Source organism: Oryza glaberrima, chromosome 6, assembly GCF_000147395.1.
Source record: "Oryza glaberrima chromosome 6, OglaRS2, whole genome shotgun sequence".
Classification (NCBI taxonomy): Eukaryota; Viridiplantae; Streptophyta; class Magnoliopsida; order Poales; family Poaceae; genus Oryza; species Oryza glaberrima.
Window position 1 is genome coordinate 8,106,652 of NC_068331.1, and position 16,130 is coordinate 8,122,781.

Here is a 16,130-nt window from a genome sequence, read left to right on the forward strand (position 1 = left end):
GCGCGGCCATGCGTGCGTACGCCCAAGAAGACGCACTAGTTTACGACCCGAAATCGATCGGGCAAAAGTTTCCACGGGAAGTCCCCGTCTCTCCGATCGGCCGTTTTGTTGCTGCTGCGTCCGTGCACGTGCAGATCGTTGTTGGTTGGTTGGTCCTATGCTGTGGCTGGAAAAACATAATATCTCCATATTTTAATGTATAACACCGTTGACTTTTTTTTAACATTTGACTATTCGTCTTATTAAAAAAATTTATGTAATTATCATTTATTTTATTATGACTTGATTCGTCATCAAATATTCTTTAAGCATGACATAAATATTTTTCATATTTGCATAAAAATTTTGAATAAAACGAATGGCCAAACGTTAGTCGAAAAGTCAACGGCGTCATATATTAAAATATAGAGGGAGTGTATTTTTTTTTACTACCAACCAACAGTTATCTCCATCACTTGTTGGTTGTCTTCGTTGTCGTTGGAGCGTCTCGTGATGATGATGAGGGGTAGTGCCGTAGTGGTGGTGGTGGTGGTTAAGTGGCGACTCATCAATCATGTGTTCTTTTGGACTTGAACCGAGCAGTATGCGGGTAAATTTGCACGCTGCGACCAGTCCATATATCCCTGTAGAGTCCATGGGAAGAGAGTCACGGTGAAATTTTAATACTTATCAAGATCTGGTGCAGTCGTTACTACGACTACAACTTTAGCAGTTGCAGTGCAGCCGATGGATCAAAAATCAACGGTTCAGGTGGCAGAAAAATACTATTAAAAAACACTGTAGCAAATCTGTACTATAGCGATTACTGTTGCATCAATGGTGCAACAAGATGACAGAGCGAATCTGGATGTTGGCTCCATCGATCCAACGGCTATAACATGCTCCGACTGCTAAAGTTGCAGTCGTTACTACTACAGCACCGGATCTCAGTTCCTTTTACTACTACTACTCTTCTATTTAACCAGTCACATGCATGTGTGTTGTAACGAACAGACAGATCCGGAGAACATGGTTTAATTTGATCAGGAAAACATGTTTTTAATTTTTTTTACCATATTTTTTATCGGTTGGTCTTTTTTATTTTTTGCACCAGTATTTTTTCCGGAGCATTTTTTAGAGCATCACCAATAGATAACAAAAATCCATCTAAATCCTTAATAGAACTCGAGATGTAAAAATATTCCTCAATAGATCGTCTAGAATTGACTTCCTAAAATAAAAAATCCGGCCACCCATAAAACAATAAAAAATGTTTTTGCCTATCCCACATTATCGTTGTCATTTGTGTGTCCCTCTCTCCACACACCCGCTATGGATTGGAAGCGAAACCTCGCCTCTAGGTGTGTGAAAAAAAAAAGTAGACCTTGGGGGTTGGGTATTTCAATAGGGATTATGTTGGATTTGATTTTTCAACAAAATAATCCCTAAATTATATGATTGATATATGAGGTTGATTTTTCAGATATTGTTTATCATGTTATCATGGAAAGAGGATGATTATGTTTTTAAAGTAGTAGAGATTTCAAAATGCCCAGAATAATTTATTGTTTAGCAATATATATACTGTATCTTCTTTCAAGATGAAAAAACAAGGGAACTTTTTTTTTTGCACGAACAAGGAAATGTTTTAGACAAGCGGCCACCGTTATGCAAGTTTAATTGATGCAGGATTCGAAATTTCCAAACCTCCAAATCTCCAATATAGAAAGCATTGTTAAATTATTTACGGGTCCATAGTTTCGCTTTTTCGTAGCATATTTGCAAACGAAAAGTGATTTGTGAATAAAACTTTTATATGCGTGTTCTTAATGATCTAAAAGCAAATGCTGAAAAATAAACTTCGATGAGAAAACCTCAAAATCAGCTCCAAATTTAGAGTTGGAAATTTAAATTTTAGCTAATAAACATAAGTATAAGTAAAAAGATGATACCCTTATACTGCGTAGACGTATGGTAGCATACCCAAAGTATGACATCATTATATTATGACACTTGTTGTAAACAAAAAATTATATTATGACACTGGTGAACCATTATATTTTCCGGAATTCACCCTACCTCACGGTGCCGCCAACCTGAGGTTTTTAGCAGCAACTACTCGTACGTGACCAGATGACCCATTTTCGAAACACGTTAAAAATGGGTGGGAAAACAAGTTCTCGATGACCCATTTTCGAAACACGTTAAAAATGGGTGGGAAAAAAAATCACGGCGGAACGTACGCGTGTCGCCCAGCGGCCACGCGACGGCGCCGCAGTATCTGGAGGTCACCGGCCGCCTTCCATCGTCCATCCGTTTCCGTGGTGGTGTCGGTTGCCCGCGCGCGCGCGCGTCGGTGCCGAAACCTGCGGGCGCTGACACGCACCGGATTGGATGCCGTGCCGGCTGCGTCGGAGATGGATGAATAGATACCCCCCGTGCATGTGCGTTGCATCATCAGCCACAGCCACAATTCTTGGGTGGTGAGGCCGGTGCTGAGCGGCAAGACGATCAAAGTCGTCGTCTTCGCCGTCGTCCTGGCCAGTCGCCAATCTCAAGCTTACCTTCTCCTGACGTCCTGCATGGCGGCAGCAGCAGCATGCAGGCATGCGTATGGGACGGCGGCCGCCGGCGGATTCTGCGGCCGACCAGTGCCGACCACTAAACAACACTTGTAATAATCAATCTATCGGGAAAGTCTACTTGTTAGTACTTGAGAATCGAGTAGACGATATAGTAATCTCTTGTCTAAAAATATAAGATATTTTGAGACAGAAGAAATACTAGTATCTAACAAAGCGTTATAAGTAATTAATTAATGTCATCTTAAAATTTCATCAAAAAGTCTAAAAACGTACTAACAATAATGGTACGCGTGTTGAAAATCGAATTAAACAAATGGTAAAAACAATTAACAAATTATAAATAGTACCCCCGCAAAAAAAATTACAAATAGTAAGTATTTACAGTTTTTTTTGCATGAATTAAATTTAAACTTATATATTTATGGTGTGATATATCACAATGTTTATTTATCTTATTATTTTTTGTTTCTTAATGGTATATACAAAACGAGAAAACGTCCTCTCTAGAGGAACGAAAATCCACCTCCTTACGTCCTCTCTGCTTATCAATCCTCCAATCTCTGCTGTCGTCGTCTCGAGATAGGCTGCTAGTACCAACAAAAAGAGGGGGGGTTTGTTTGACATGTTTGCAGTACTGCAGGAGTGCAGGTAGTCCTCTCGTGATCGTGATGCCATGCATGCTGAGATTAAGAAAATGGTAATAGTGCCGTACACGTAGGCGCGAGACCAACCGAAGTCGGCCGGACGGTTCCAGCAAGGACCCCATGCTTAGCTTATTGTCAAGGCTTAAGATTATAGCAGACACGCTAACGAACACCTGGAGTTGCTGGCTTGCTGTCGTTTGTGAAGCCACAGCACATCCATACGTAGTACCGGAGATTATTAGCGATTAGGTGTGTATGAACTCATGTCCATTTCCTTTCACAGTGGCGTTCTTTTCTTTTCCTGGTGTGTCACAGTAGTGTGTTTTTGCTTCTATTGGTTCTCTGCAAAGGTCAAATTTGAACTAAATGTGCGCGGTAGCTCTAGCATTGCCCATATTCATTCATATATATATATATATATATATGACACTTATATGGGGCACCATGGTATCAAATGCACAAAATTACTCAAATTTTTCAAAATTTTCAAATTGTGAGTATATACCTAGTTATAATAATTTGATTTATACCTATACTTATCAACAAAACATCTCAAATTTAACTTTATTTCACAATCCATGATTACATACCTAACTAATTATATGTATGGATGCTATATACCTAGAATCAAAATCTAACAAAAACAAGTTCAAATTCAGTTCAAACTTGCTTTAAACTAGTTAGTAAAGTAGTTAATGTTAATACCTAAGTAATTGAAAAAGTTTCATACTCATTTGAATTGGGTATATACTCAATTTCAACAATGGTGCCCGGGCACCATGGAGCACCAAACAAATTTAATATATATATATATATATATATATATATATATATATATATATATATATATATATATATATATATATATATATATATATATATATATATATATATATATGAATGAATGAATATGGACAATGCTAGAAAGTCTTATAACCTGAAACAGAAATTGGATCATGACATTACATTGTTTTTTTTTTTTTTGCTTCAATTGGTTCTCCGAGTAGGTCAAATATCAACCAAATATGTGCGGGAGCTCCAATTTGTTAGCCGATAAGGATTAATTGGATCATACTATTACAAATTTATAATACTGAAAATATATCATTTTTACTATTAGTAAAACCTACCACATGTCATTAAAATTTTGTTTAATTTAAGCCATGTCATCTCTGTCAACTTTTTTATCAGCATCTAGATTTTGAAAAAATCATCTTGCATCACCACTGCCATCAAGGACATGATAGTGTCCAAGCCTCCTCACCGCCCTCGCTGTCATCCATAGAGAAGATAAAGGCCAGCAAAGGTCATAGCCTTGCGAGGAGGCGACGATATAGGGGCTAGCATCCACTAGTAGATCTAAGGGACGCGAGGTGGAGGATGACTGAGGAGATGATGATGGAGGTGTAGGCCATGAACAAATGTGACAGCGTGACAGCGAGCGGGACCTTCTGGTTCGGTTTCAGCGACATGCACTTGAGTTGATCCAGAAACGACGAGAATGAGAGCTTTCGATCCGGTGTTAGCAATGGGCGAAGTGAGGCCACGTTCACACGTCTCGTCAGGTGCACTTTGCAGTGCCGCCTCCGCCAGCACATCGTCTGCTAATTGTATTGTGCTTCTAGCTATGCCTCGTCGGTCGCCTTAGGTCTGGATGAAATGGTGTTGGGTACCAAGTTGATAGGAAATTGATGACGACAGCAAATGGAATTTTATAAAATTTCAGTAGCATAGAGCAATTGCCATAAATAGTAATAATATATTTTTCAATATGATAAATTTATAATGGCATGATCCATTTAACCCAATAGATAAAGATAATTTCATTTATTTGTCCCTGCAAGCTGGTTTTACTTCTTATTTGTCCTTGTGCAGTTGTCTCTTCTCTCATCGAATAGCCATTTTAATTTTTCTCCCTTGTTTGCCCAATAATGTATTAAAACATATATATAAAAAATACATGTATATTATATTAAACAACAATAGTTTTAAGAACAAAAAAAATGTGCTTTAAATTATTGTCCATAATACAGTGTTTGTGAGTGAGTGAACCACACACACTCGTATTAACAATCTAGCTAGATATATATACGTGAGAGCTGTATTATTGTTGTCCTAGATGCCCTGGCATTGGCAAGAACAAACACAAAGCATGGCCGACAAGATTCTTGATTGGGTAAACCAGTCTCCTGGAGCTGCAACCCAACGGTGTCACCGGCCGGTACAAACCAGGCTGGCCATTATTAGCACATGACAGCCGGCGAGAGCATCTAGCTAATGCAATGCTCGTGGCTCTGTCTTTTCTTGCGAAGTGAGATTTAGCAGTTATTGCGGTTGCATATGCATGATTGCATCTCTTTATCTTCTTGTTTCTTTGTCTCAACACCTAATTTTTGGTGTGATATATGATTGATATCATGAGTGCCCTACCTCAATCCATTTATCAACTTTATATACATACATATATACATACATACATATATATATATATACATACATATATATATATGCACGATTGATATATTAGTCCATGATTTGCCTGTTAATTGCTTTTGTTTTTCTTTATATATTTAAGGATGATTTTATATGTAGCTCTTGACTGAAGCGACAGCGAACCACCTCATTGTATTCCACCAATTCCAGCCCATTGAATTGGAGGGATTTTAAAACATCAGATGATTTGGCATGTCGGCACCATTATCATGCATGCTGACTATCTATCGATCTACGAATTCAATTAAGTATATCTCCAGAAGACACGGAATGGCAATTACGTGCATGGCAGAGTCAATGTTCTAGATTGAGTACTCAAACCGAATGTCAAAATTAGTAGGCAGTTCCCGTCAAGTACCGTTGCCCTAACGTATTTAGTACTGTTGCCTGATGTACCTCTCTGAGGGCCTATTCGGTTCACAGGATTTTCAAATCACAGGAATAGAAAAAACGTAGGAATAATATAGGAATACACGTGCAAAACAAAAGATTGGATTGGAATACAGGAATTTTTCCTACACTAAGGTAAACAAAAGAGGATGGAGTGGATGTTTTTATTCCTATGGAATTAGTATATTTTGGAGGATTTTTGGAGGATTGGCATAGTGTTCCTATGGAAAATTTTCCTTTGAATCCTACAAAACGAATACGTAAATAGTACTTATTCCAAAGGAATTGAGATTCCCTTTAAGAATCCTTCAAAACGAATAAGGCATACTTGTAAATGAAAAATAATTTATGAATAAAACTTTTATATACTGTTCTTTACGATCTAAAAGCAAAGGATGAAAAATAAAGTACGATTGAAAAAAACCTAAAATCAACTCCAAATTTAACGTTGAAAATTTAAATTTTGGCTGATAAGTATAAGCATAAACGACAAGACAGACTGTAAGTTTTCTCTTAATTAGTAGTTTGATGACAACTAAACATATACAAATACACGGGTGACAGGTCAATCTGATATCCATAAATATTATATATATGTAGGGAGAGAGTTTCAATAAGAGGGATAACCTTAGGCGATGGTTAGACCGGCATTGGATGGTAAACATGGACAAGCCATGAGGCGGTGGGTAGCAGGGTTATGTTAGACTTGTGTCTCATTTGTGCGGCCCATTTGTGCCAAGCTCCGTGTATCAGCCCGTTGGCCCAATAGAACTCAATGTATATATAACCTCCTGTCTGAGAGGGGAAAGGTATCGAAGAAAAAAGCAAACAAACCACTACAATCTCTGTCTCCTTCCTCTGTTCTTCAAGCTTTCTTCCCCAAATTCCCAGATCGATCTCACCTCTCTCCCTGAGCGATTCGCCAGGAAATCTTGAGATCATAACAACTTGGTATCAGAGCCTAGGTTCTAGCTCATACTGGCGAGGAAGAAATCTCAACCTACGCTCATGGAGAGGATGGTAATGGCGGAAGGAGAGATCGAATCGTTGGGCGAGCGCGTCTCCGAGCTCACCACCAACATCAACAACCTCCTGGGGACGATGCAAGGGCTGGAGAAGTGGACCCCTGGTGTCGATGCGGGAATCAAGGGACTACGTCTCGCGGTTGATGGGATAGCCGCGCGCGTGACGATCCTGGAGTCCAAGCCATTGGCAACAACATCTCTGGCGACGCCACCGCCAATGGGGCACCGCGTTGAGGATACTTACCAGGTGTTGATGAAAAAATCGAACATACCGGCCTGGGAGATCTGCTTAGCTCCTGTGCAGGTCCAAAGATTAATGAGATGCGGACGTGCCAGTCAGTTTAATCCTGCAACTGACAAGATTTGCAAATAAGATATCAAACAGCCGATCGGCTGACAAGCCGATAGAGTAGTTCCAGCCGATAGTCGATAATAGCCGATGCCGATACCAGCCGATAGCGATAGGGTTTAAGCAATCGGCTATATGTCCAATGTAGATAATGCTATAAAGGCAATCCGCTGATGATAATATAATATAGCAATATAATCCAGTAGAAACCTATCGGCTAACAATATGAAATAGTAGAACAAATATTGATCCGAAGGTTAAAGCACACATCGGCTGGAGGTCCGATGTCATAAGATCCACAAGATTAGATTAAATAGTGAAACCTTTGTTGCCATCGGCTAAATCCAACTTATATGTATATGCAATCCCTACAAGCCGATGCAACGTCCAGATAACTTATCGGCTAGCACCTCGATAAAACATTAGCATGAACCTATCGGCTTAGCAAGACTTATATTATCAACAACAATCTAGTAGATCGAACCTAACTGATGCAGCACGAGATTATATATGATAATCTAATACTCGATGAGCCGATAGATCTGTCTAATGTGATGGATATAACAAATCTATTTAGAACAGCATTATGATTGTAGAGATATATCAACTAAGACAGGAGATCAGACCTAACTGAGACAGTCCCAACTAAACCGATATGTCTCTAAACACTATGCAATTAGAGATAGAATTGAGATATCAGGTAGGCAAATATATCAACCAAACCAGAGCGATCCAAGAGATCGAATCGATGCAGCCTTGAACAACACCAACGTAGCCGACAGATTCACCAGGGCCCGACAGAACGTAGGACTTACCCCTTTGCTGGAGATCGAAAGCCGATACAGCCCTGTGTCCGCCGGAAGATAAGTAAAAACCTCAGGGAAGAGGGTGGCGATGCGCCGAGAGTATTATTGATCGATAGATTGATAGATTACAATGACCCCGGGTGTACATATTTATACCCGTAGGGAGATACTAGTCCTTGTCGGACAAGAAAGAAACTAAAAAGGAAAAGATAAAGTCCTTATCGGACACTAAACACACTTTCCTAAAGATAAAAGGAAACTAACAAACTATGCCTAATTAATATATAACTGTCATGTCGCATCCTTCTTGAACTCGAACTCTTCTAGATAAGCTTCCTTTGATTGATCCGACTCCACCAAGAACACGACATCGTGGCGACTTGACTCCCATCGGCTGATTCTAGAACTTTGAAGCCGATACTGACTCTAAACCGATGGTAACTTTGGGCTTACCAAATTTCACTATTAACACCAGGGTGCAGCGCCTAAGGCCCTCGCGGCTCAGGAGCAAACCCTGGTCATGGGTAAGCCCCAGTTCCGCACATCCCTTGTTGCTATTGAGTTTGGTGAGAGTTCGGAGAGAGGAATGGGGGGATCCCATGGTGGTAGTCGTCCAGTAGGGTCTAGATTGCCTAAAACCGACTTCCCTAAATTTGATGGGGATAATCCTAAACTTTGGAAGACAAATAGTGAGAAATATTTTAGCATGTATCAAGTGCCCTATGAAACATGGTCCTCTTTTGCTACCCTGCATTTTACTGGTAATGCAGCTTTGTGGTTGCAAACTTATGAGGAACTACATTGTGTGGAGAGCTGGCCAGAACTTTGTGTAGCAGTGCATAGTAAGTTTGGCAAGGACAAATATCAACAGCATCTAGAGGAATTAGAAAACCATAACTAGTCAAGGAGTGTTGATGAGTACTAGTAGGTTTGAGGAGCTCATGCATAAGGTGTTAGTCTATAACAAGGGGTATGATGAGACCTTCTTTGTAACAAGGTTTATGGGGGGTTTGAAAACTGAGATAAAGGCAGCTATTAAGCTGCACCGACCTCGTTCTGTTGATGCTGCGTTGTCTCTTGCTAAAACGCAGGAGGAACTTCTGGGAGAAACCAACAAGAAACCCTATCAGAAGCAGTTCAGTAAGGAGGGCTATAAGGGGTTGAGCAAGGTTCCCTATCAAGGCAAAGGAATACTTGGGACAGTTCCTGATGAGAATAAGAAGCTAGAAGAGAAGCCAAGGTGGGAAGAGAGATTTGATTCCCTCAAGGTAGCAAGAAGAGCTCGTGGTGAGTGTTTCAAGTGTAGGGAAAAGTTTGGGCCAGGACATAAATGCCCAAAATCAGTGCAGATTCATGTGCTGGAGGAGTTATTGGAGGTTTTGCAGCTGCAGGAAGATGCTGAACCCATAGGTACTGAAGAAGAGGAAAGTAGTGAAGAAGAACTTGTGCTTTCTGAATGTGCTCTGGCTGGAACAATGGGAAAGAAGACCATTAGGTTACAAGGGCTGATAAAGAATCAAGAGCTGCTAATTCTTGTCGATTCAGGAAGCTCTAGTAGTTTCATTGCATAGCATCAAGTGGGCAAACTAAAGCTGATCACACAGCCAATCTCTGCTACCCGTGTTACTATTGCTGATGGGGGACAAATGCAGTGCACTCAAAGGGTACCTGAGGTTGGATGGTTGTGTCAAGGGTAGAGTTTTTTTGATGAATTAAAGGTTCTCAGCTTGGGAGGTTATGACATGATTTTGGGGATGGATTGGTTGGAAAAGTTCAGTCCAATGTGGGTAGATTGGAAGAGAAAGAGAATGAGGTTCCAATATAAGGGAAGTAATATCACACTGACAGGGGTCAAGGATCAGGTTGGGCATGCCAAGTTGATGTCTGGGAAGCAGTTGCAATGGATGGTAAAGTCTGGATCAATAGCACAGAAGTTTCTCAGGAACAAATTCCCTCCACTGTCCATGGGGTAATACAGGAGTTCCAGAACTGTTTCCAGGAACCTACAGGTTTGCCTCCTTAGAGAGTGTTTGATCATGGCATACCCCTTGTTCCCAATGCCCAGCCAGTGAACACAAAACCATACATATATGCTCCACAATAGAAAAATGAGATAGAAAGGCAAGTGTAGTTAATGTTGCAACAAGGCATCATCCAGACTAGTGTCAGACCCTTTGCTTCACCAGTGTTGTTGGTAAAGAAAAAAGATGGAACATGGAGGTTCTGTGTTGATTATAGAGCCCTTAACAACATCAATGTGAAGAATAAGTACCCAATGCCTGTTGTGGATGAGCTCTTGGATGAGCTAGCTGGTGCAAAATGGTTCACTAAATTGGACCTGAGGTCAGGTTATCATCAAATCAGATTGCATCAAGAGGATGAGCACAAAACAGCTTTCAGGACTCATCAAGGTCTATATGAATTCAAGGTGATGCCCTTTGGACTCACCAATGCCCCAGCCACCTTCCAGGGTCTTATGAACACAATATTTTCTGATATGATTAGGAAATTTGTCCTGATATTTGTGGATGACATCCTGATCTACAGCAGTACCCTGGAGGAACATGTGACTCATCTCAGATTAGTTCTGACCAGGTTACAAGCACATCAGCTGTACATTAAGCTCAGCAAATGTTCCTTTGCAAAGCAGCAGTTGGACTACTTGGGACATATCATTGGAACCAATGGAGTTGCCACAGATCCATCCAAGGTCAAGGCTATGCAAGAATGGCCAGTTCCCAGAAACTTAAGACAGCTCAAAGGGTTCTTGGGATTGGCAGGATACTATAGGAAGTTTATTCGACATTATGGAATTCTAGCCAAGAAACTCATTGAGCTCTTAAAGAAGGATGTTCCCTTTCAGTGGTCAATCTCAGAACAGCATGCCTTTGATCAGATTAAGCAGTTACTTGTGCAAGCCCCTGTGCTTGCTCTACCAGATTTCTCAAAGGAGTTCGTGGTGGAGACTGATGCTAGTGGGTCGGGTATAGGAGCTGTTTTGATGCAAGGGGGTCATCCCTTGGCTTTCATTAGTAAATCTCTTTGTCCAAGGTCTCAAACAATGTCCACTTATGAGAAAGAGTGTATGGCTGTGCTGCTAGCAGTTGAGAAGTGGAGACAATACTTGCAGCTTGCCCCTTTCACTATATTTACAGACCACAGAAGCTTAACTCACCTTGATGAGCAGAGATTGACCACAAGCATGCAGCAAAAAGCTTTCATCAAGCTGATGGGAATGCAATATAAGATAAAATACAAAAAAGGGAAAGAAAATAGAGCGGCTGATGCCTTGTCCAGGAAGGAGGATTCAGAGGACTTACAGGCCATAACCTTGAGCCAACCCAAGTGGTTGGAAGTGGTGGTTGATAGTTACTTGGAAGATCCTACTGCCCAGGAGTTAGTGCAAAAATTGAGCCTCCACCCTGAAGGTTTGGACCATTTCACTTTGGTGGATGGTGTTATCAGGTTTAAAGGCAAGGTTTGGCTTGGACACCATCAAGAAGCCAAACAAGCAGTGTTATCCTCCCTGCATGACAGTGGCATAGGTGGGCATTCTGGGATACATGCAACTTATAAAAGGATCAAGAGCTTGTTTGAGTGGCCTGGAAGGAAAAAGGATGTTATCAGTTTTGTACAGACTTGTGCTGTGTGTCAACAGGCAAAAGCTGAGCACTGCAAAAACCCAGGTTTACTCCAGCCTCTTCCTGTTCCTCTTTAGGCTTGGTACTCTGTCAGTATAGATTTCGTGGAAGGCCTTCCGAAGTCCAATGGCTATGATACTGTGATGGTCATAGTGGATAAATTCAGTAAATTTGCCAAGTTTATCCCTCTAATACACCCTTTTACAGCCTTGACAGTGGCAAAAGCTTTTATGAGTCAGGTGTATGATGTATTTGGCATGCCGAAAGTGATCATATCTGACAGAGATCGGGTTTTCACAAGTGCGTTATGGCAAGAATTGTTTCGTTTGGCTGATGTGAAGCTCAATATGAGTTCTTCATACCATCCTCAGACAAATGGGCAGATAGAGCGGCTAAACCAGTGTTTAGAGGCATACCTGCGGTGTACTGTTCAATCTTGCCCAAAGAAATGGGTGGAGTGGTTACCTCAAGCTCAACATTGGTATAATACTGCATTCCACACTGCTCTTGGTAAGTCTCCTTATGAAGTTTTGTTTGCTCGTCAACCGACTCAGTTTGGATTGGTGGATGTTGGAACAAGCACAATTCCTGATGTTCAAGTATGGCTTCGTGAGCGAGCTCATCTCAATGAACTTTTATACTAACAACTGACACGGGCTCAACAGAGGATGAAACACCAAGCCGATAAACATCGCTCTGAACGACACTTTGAAGTGTGTGATATGGTATACTTGAAGCTTCAACCCTATGTGCAAATGACCGTGGCTCATCAATCTTGTCACAAGCTGAGCTTCCGTTATTTCGGTCCATTCAAAGTGTTGGCTCGAGTAGGGGCTGTTGCTTACAAATTGGAGCTGCCTACTGGAAGTTTGATCCACCCGGTGGTGCATGTCTCCTTATTGAAGAAAGCTCTGAAACCTGATATCTCTGTAAGTACAGACTTACCCATGTTGTGCTCTGAGGATTCTGATTCTGTGCAGCCAGAGATTATCTTGCGCAGGAAATTGATCAAGCGTCGAAAGTCTGCAATTCCCTATGGGTTGGTGCAGTGGTCTGGGCTTCCTGAGTCGCTGGCAACTTGGGAGAACCTCCGTCAACTCAAGCATCGCTTACCTGCTTCACCAGCTTGGGGGCAAGCTGTGGCTTAGAGGGGGGGAATTGTTAGACTTGTGTCTCATTTGTGCGGCCCATTTGTGCCAAGCTCCGTGTATCGGCCCGTTGGCCCAATAGAACTCAATGTATATATAACCTCCTGTCTGAGAGGGGAAAGGTATCGAAGAAAAAAGCAAACAAACCACTACAATCTCTGTCTACTTCCTCTGTTCTCCAAGCTTTCTTCTCCAAATTCCCAGATCGATCTCACCTCTCTTCCCGAGCGATTCGCCAGGAACCTTGAGATCGTAACAGGTTAACAGCGAGGGAGCCACAGAGACAAAGGAGGATAGTTGGCAAGGCTGAGAGCAGCACGCTGACTAGGAGGGAGGCGCCATGTGGCTCTGCTAAGGAAACTGGGAGGGAGAGAAAAGATAAGGTTTTAGTGGTACTGTAATTACACGAATCTTGATGTAATCTAAACAGTCCAAAAGGCATTGTGATGGGGGGTTTTGTTATAAATGTTATATATGTAATCCTAATATTTATGCATAGCTACCGACTATCCGTACGAGTTATGCAGTAAAAGTTAAATTATGGATGTCGATCGTTTGGGCAAGCTACCGTCAAGTAATTAATCGAAATATGAGCGATCATTCGGAATTATATGGATAATTTGTCATTCATAAAAAAAAAACATGTTTGTTCAATTCTAGAGATATTTTAAATACATCATGTTCTTTGTATAATCACTAATATAATATAATCAAACTAGTGTGTCGAATAACCATATTCTACTATCTATAATATATATATCGCTTACTTATAGAAATATCTTTACAAGTCAAATAGAGATCAATTAACTTCAAAGGTTGTGCGTGTGTATGATAGAGATATTGACTTCAAAAGTCTCGATCTTTGCGCGCATGCTGGAATTTATAGTCTTTTTTTATTGCTAGATTTAAACTTTCTCTTATATATACCATGTTGATTGAATGGCCTTATATATGGCCGTGGACTACGAGCTCTCCGCGTGCTTTAGCCTTTAGGAAGTGGTTTGGATACTAGACATATATAAGAGACATTTTATTCGACATGTTTACTTCAAGCAGAAATGCACACAAGTCTAAATAGGATGATCAGAGAGTATATACGCTACACTAGCTAGCACAATCCCCTTCGAAATCGTGAGAAGTGTAGTGAACCGCAAGACGCCATCAAAAGTGACACAACTCAAGTGGGCAACAGCTAGAATGTGGAGCAAAACATGCCACACATCGCATTTGCAAAACACACACCTCTCCAACAAAGCAATCGTCATCCGCCCCATCACCAATGCTAACTATTATCTCCAAATGGAAATATAAAAAGTTTCATGGTTTAATACAAATATCAAGAAAGTTGATGAAATTAAATAGTGAAGATTATAATTGGTTGAGAAAAGAAGATACATACTGAATTTGAATGGTGGAATATTGTGACTGATTGATAAAAATTACATGTAAAAAAGTTGTTATATTTTAGTATAAATTCTGGAGGATAAAAATTTCTATATTTTGAAACTGAACGACTATAATTATTGATAGATATGACCTGAACGGCCACGTCCTCGTCGTCCTGAGCTAATAAAACCGAAAAGCAAGACACATAACTGATCACGACACGCTGATGTGCCGCGATTAGCGAGTGGCTGTCACGTATCCGGAGATGAGATAATCAACACGGTGGATTGATTAGCTGATTACAACTGTACGGTCCACCCGGCCGGCGATCGTGCCGTCGGTAGTGACCCGAATTAAACGGACGGCGATGCAGCACCGGCGCGCGCGTGCTCTAATTTTTTTTTGCACTGCCGGTCAACGGTCAGCGCTTTGCCGATTGATTAATTGACTGGTCCAACTGCCAGTAAGTATACTCGTGGTAGTAAGCTTTTGCTCAGCTGGGAGCTTTAGCTGGACTTAACTGTAACCATAAACCAACTAGTCGTTGTTGTGGTCAGGCTCGGAGTTGAATAGAGAAGAACTGATGATGAGCTGGATTAGTCAGCATGGTGATCTCCATCACCTGTGTACGTGCTGGATAGTGGATTAGTTGGCCATGTTCTTGTCTCCTTTTGGATTTCGGATTTTCATTTGTATGTTTTTCAAGCTTCTAAACGATTGTTAACGATGAAATTTAGTAAACCCAAAGTCATTATTGGCTTAGAGTCAGTATCGACTTCAGAGTTATGGAATCAGTCGATGGGAGTCGTCAAATCGCCAGCAGCCGTGCTTTCGATGGAGTCGGATGAACTAAAGGGAATTTATCCAGAAAAGTCTGAGTTTAAGAAGGATGCGGCATGGCAGTTTATCTATTAATTAGGAATAGTTTGATTAGTTTCCTTTTATCTTTAGTAAAATGTGTTTAGTGTCCGATAAGGACTTTATGTTTTCCTTTTATCTTTAGGAAATTTTCTTTCTTATCCGATAAGAACTAGTATCTCCTCATGGGTATAAATATATACACCCGGGGTTATTGTAAATCATCTCACGATCAATACAATTCGGCGCATCGCCACCTTTTACCTTTTTTACTTTATTTTATCGTCCGGCGGGATGCATCGGTGTTCGATCTCCGACTAAGGGGTAAGTCCAATGTTCTGCCGGCCCAGGGAATTGTATCGTTTACGTCGGTGTCGTTCAAGGCTGCATCAGTACATTCGATCTCTTGGATTGCTCTGGTTTGGATGGTATATTTGCCTACCTATTTATCATATGTCTCTGTTAATCTAGTCTTAGCATATCAATTTAGCTCTATCGGCTGCTTCTCGTTTTAGGGTTTCTGCCGGTATCGGCTAAATCGCATTGCTAGATTAGATTAGCTTAGACATCTACCACCCTGAAAACTCAGTCAACGGCTTGATTGTCTAGATATTATGTTTCTTTTTATACTTAGTGCTGCATCAGTTAAGTTTGATCTACTAAGTCATGCTTAGAACCATAATCTCTAGCCTGCTTCTTGATTGCTAATAAGGGTTTCATCGGGGTTTCAGCCCATGAGTTATCTGGACGTTGCGGCTTATAAGGATTGCATATACATATAAGTTAGAGTTAGCCGATGACAACAAATGTTCCATTAATTTATCTA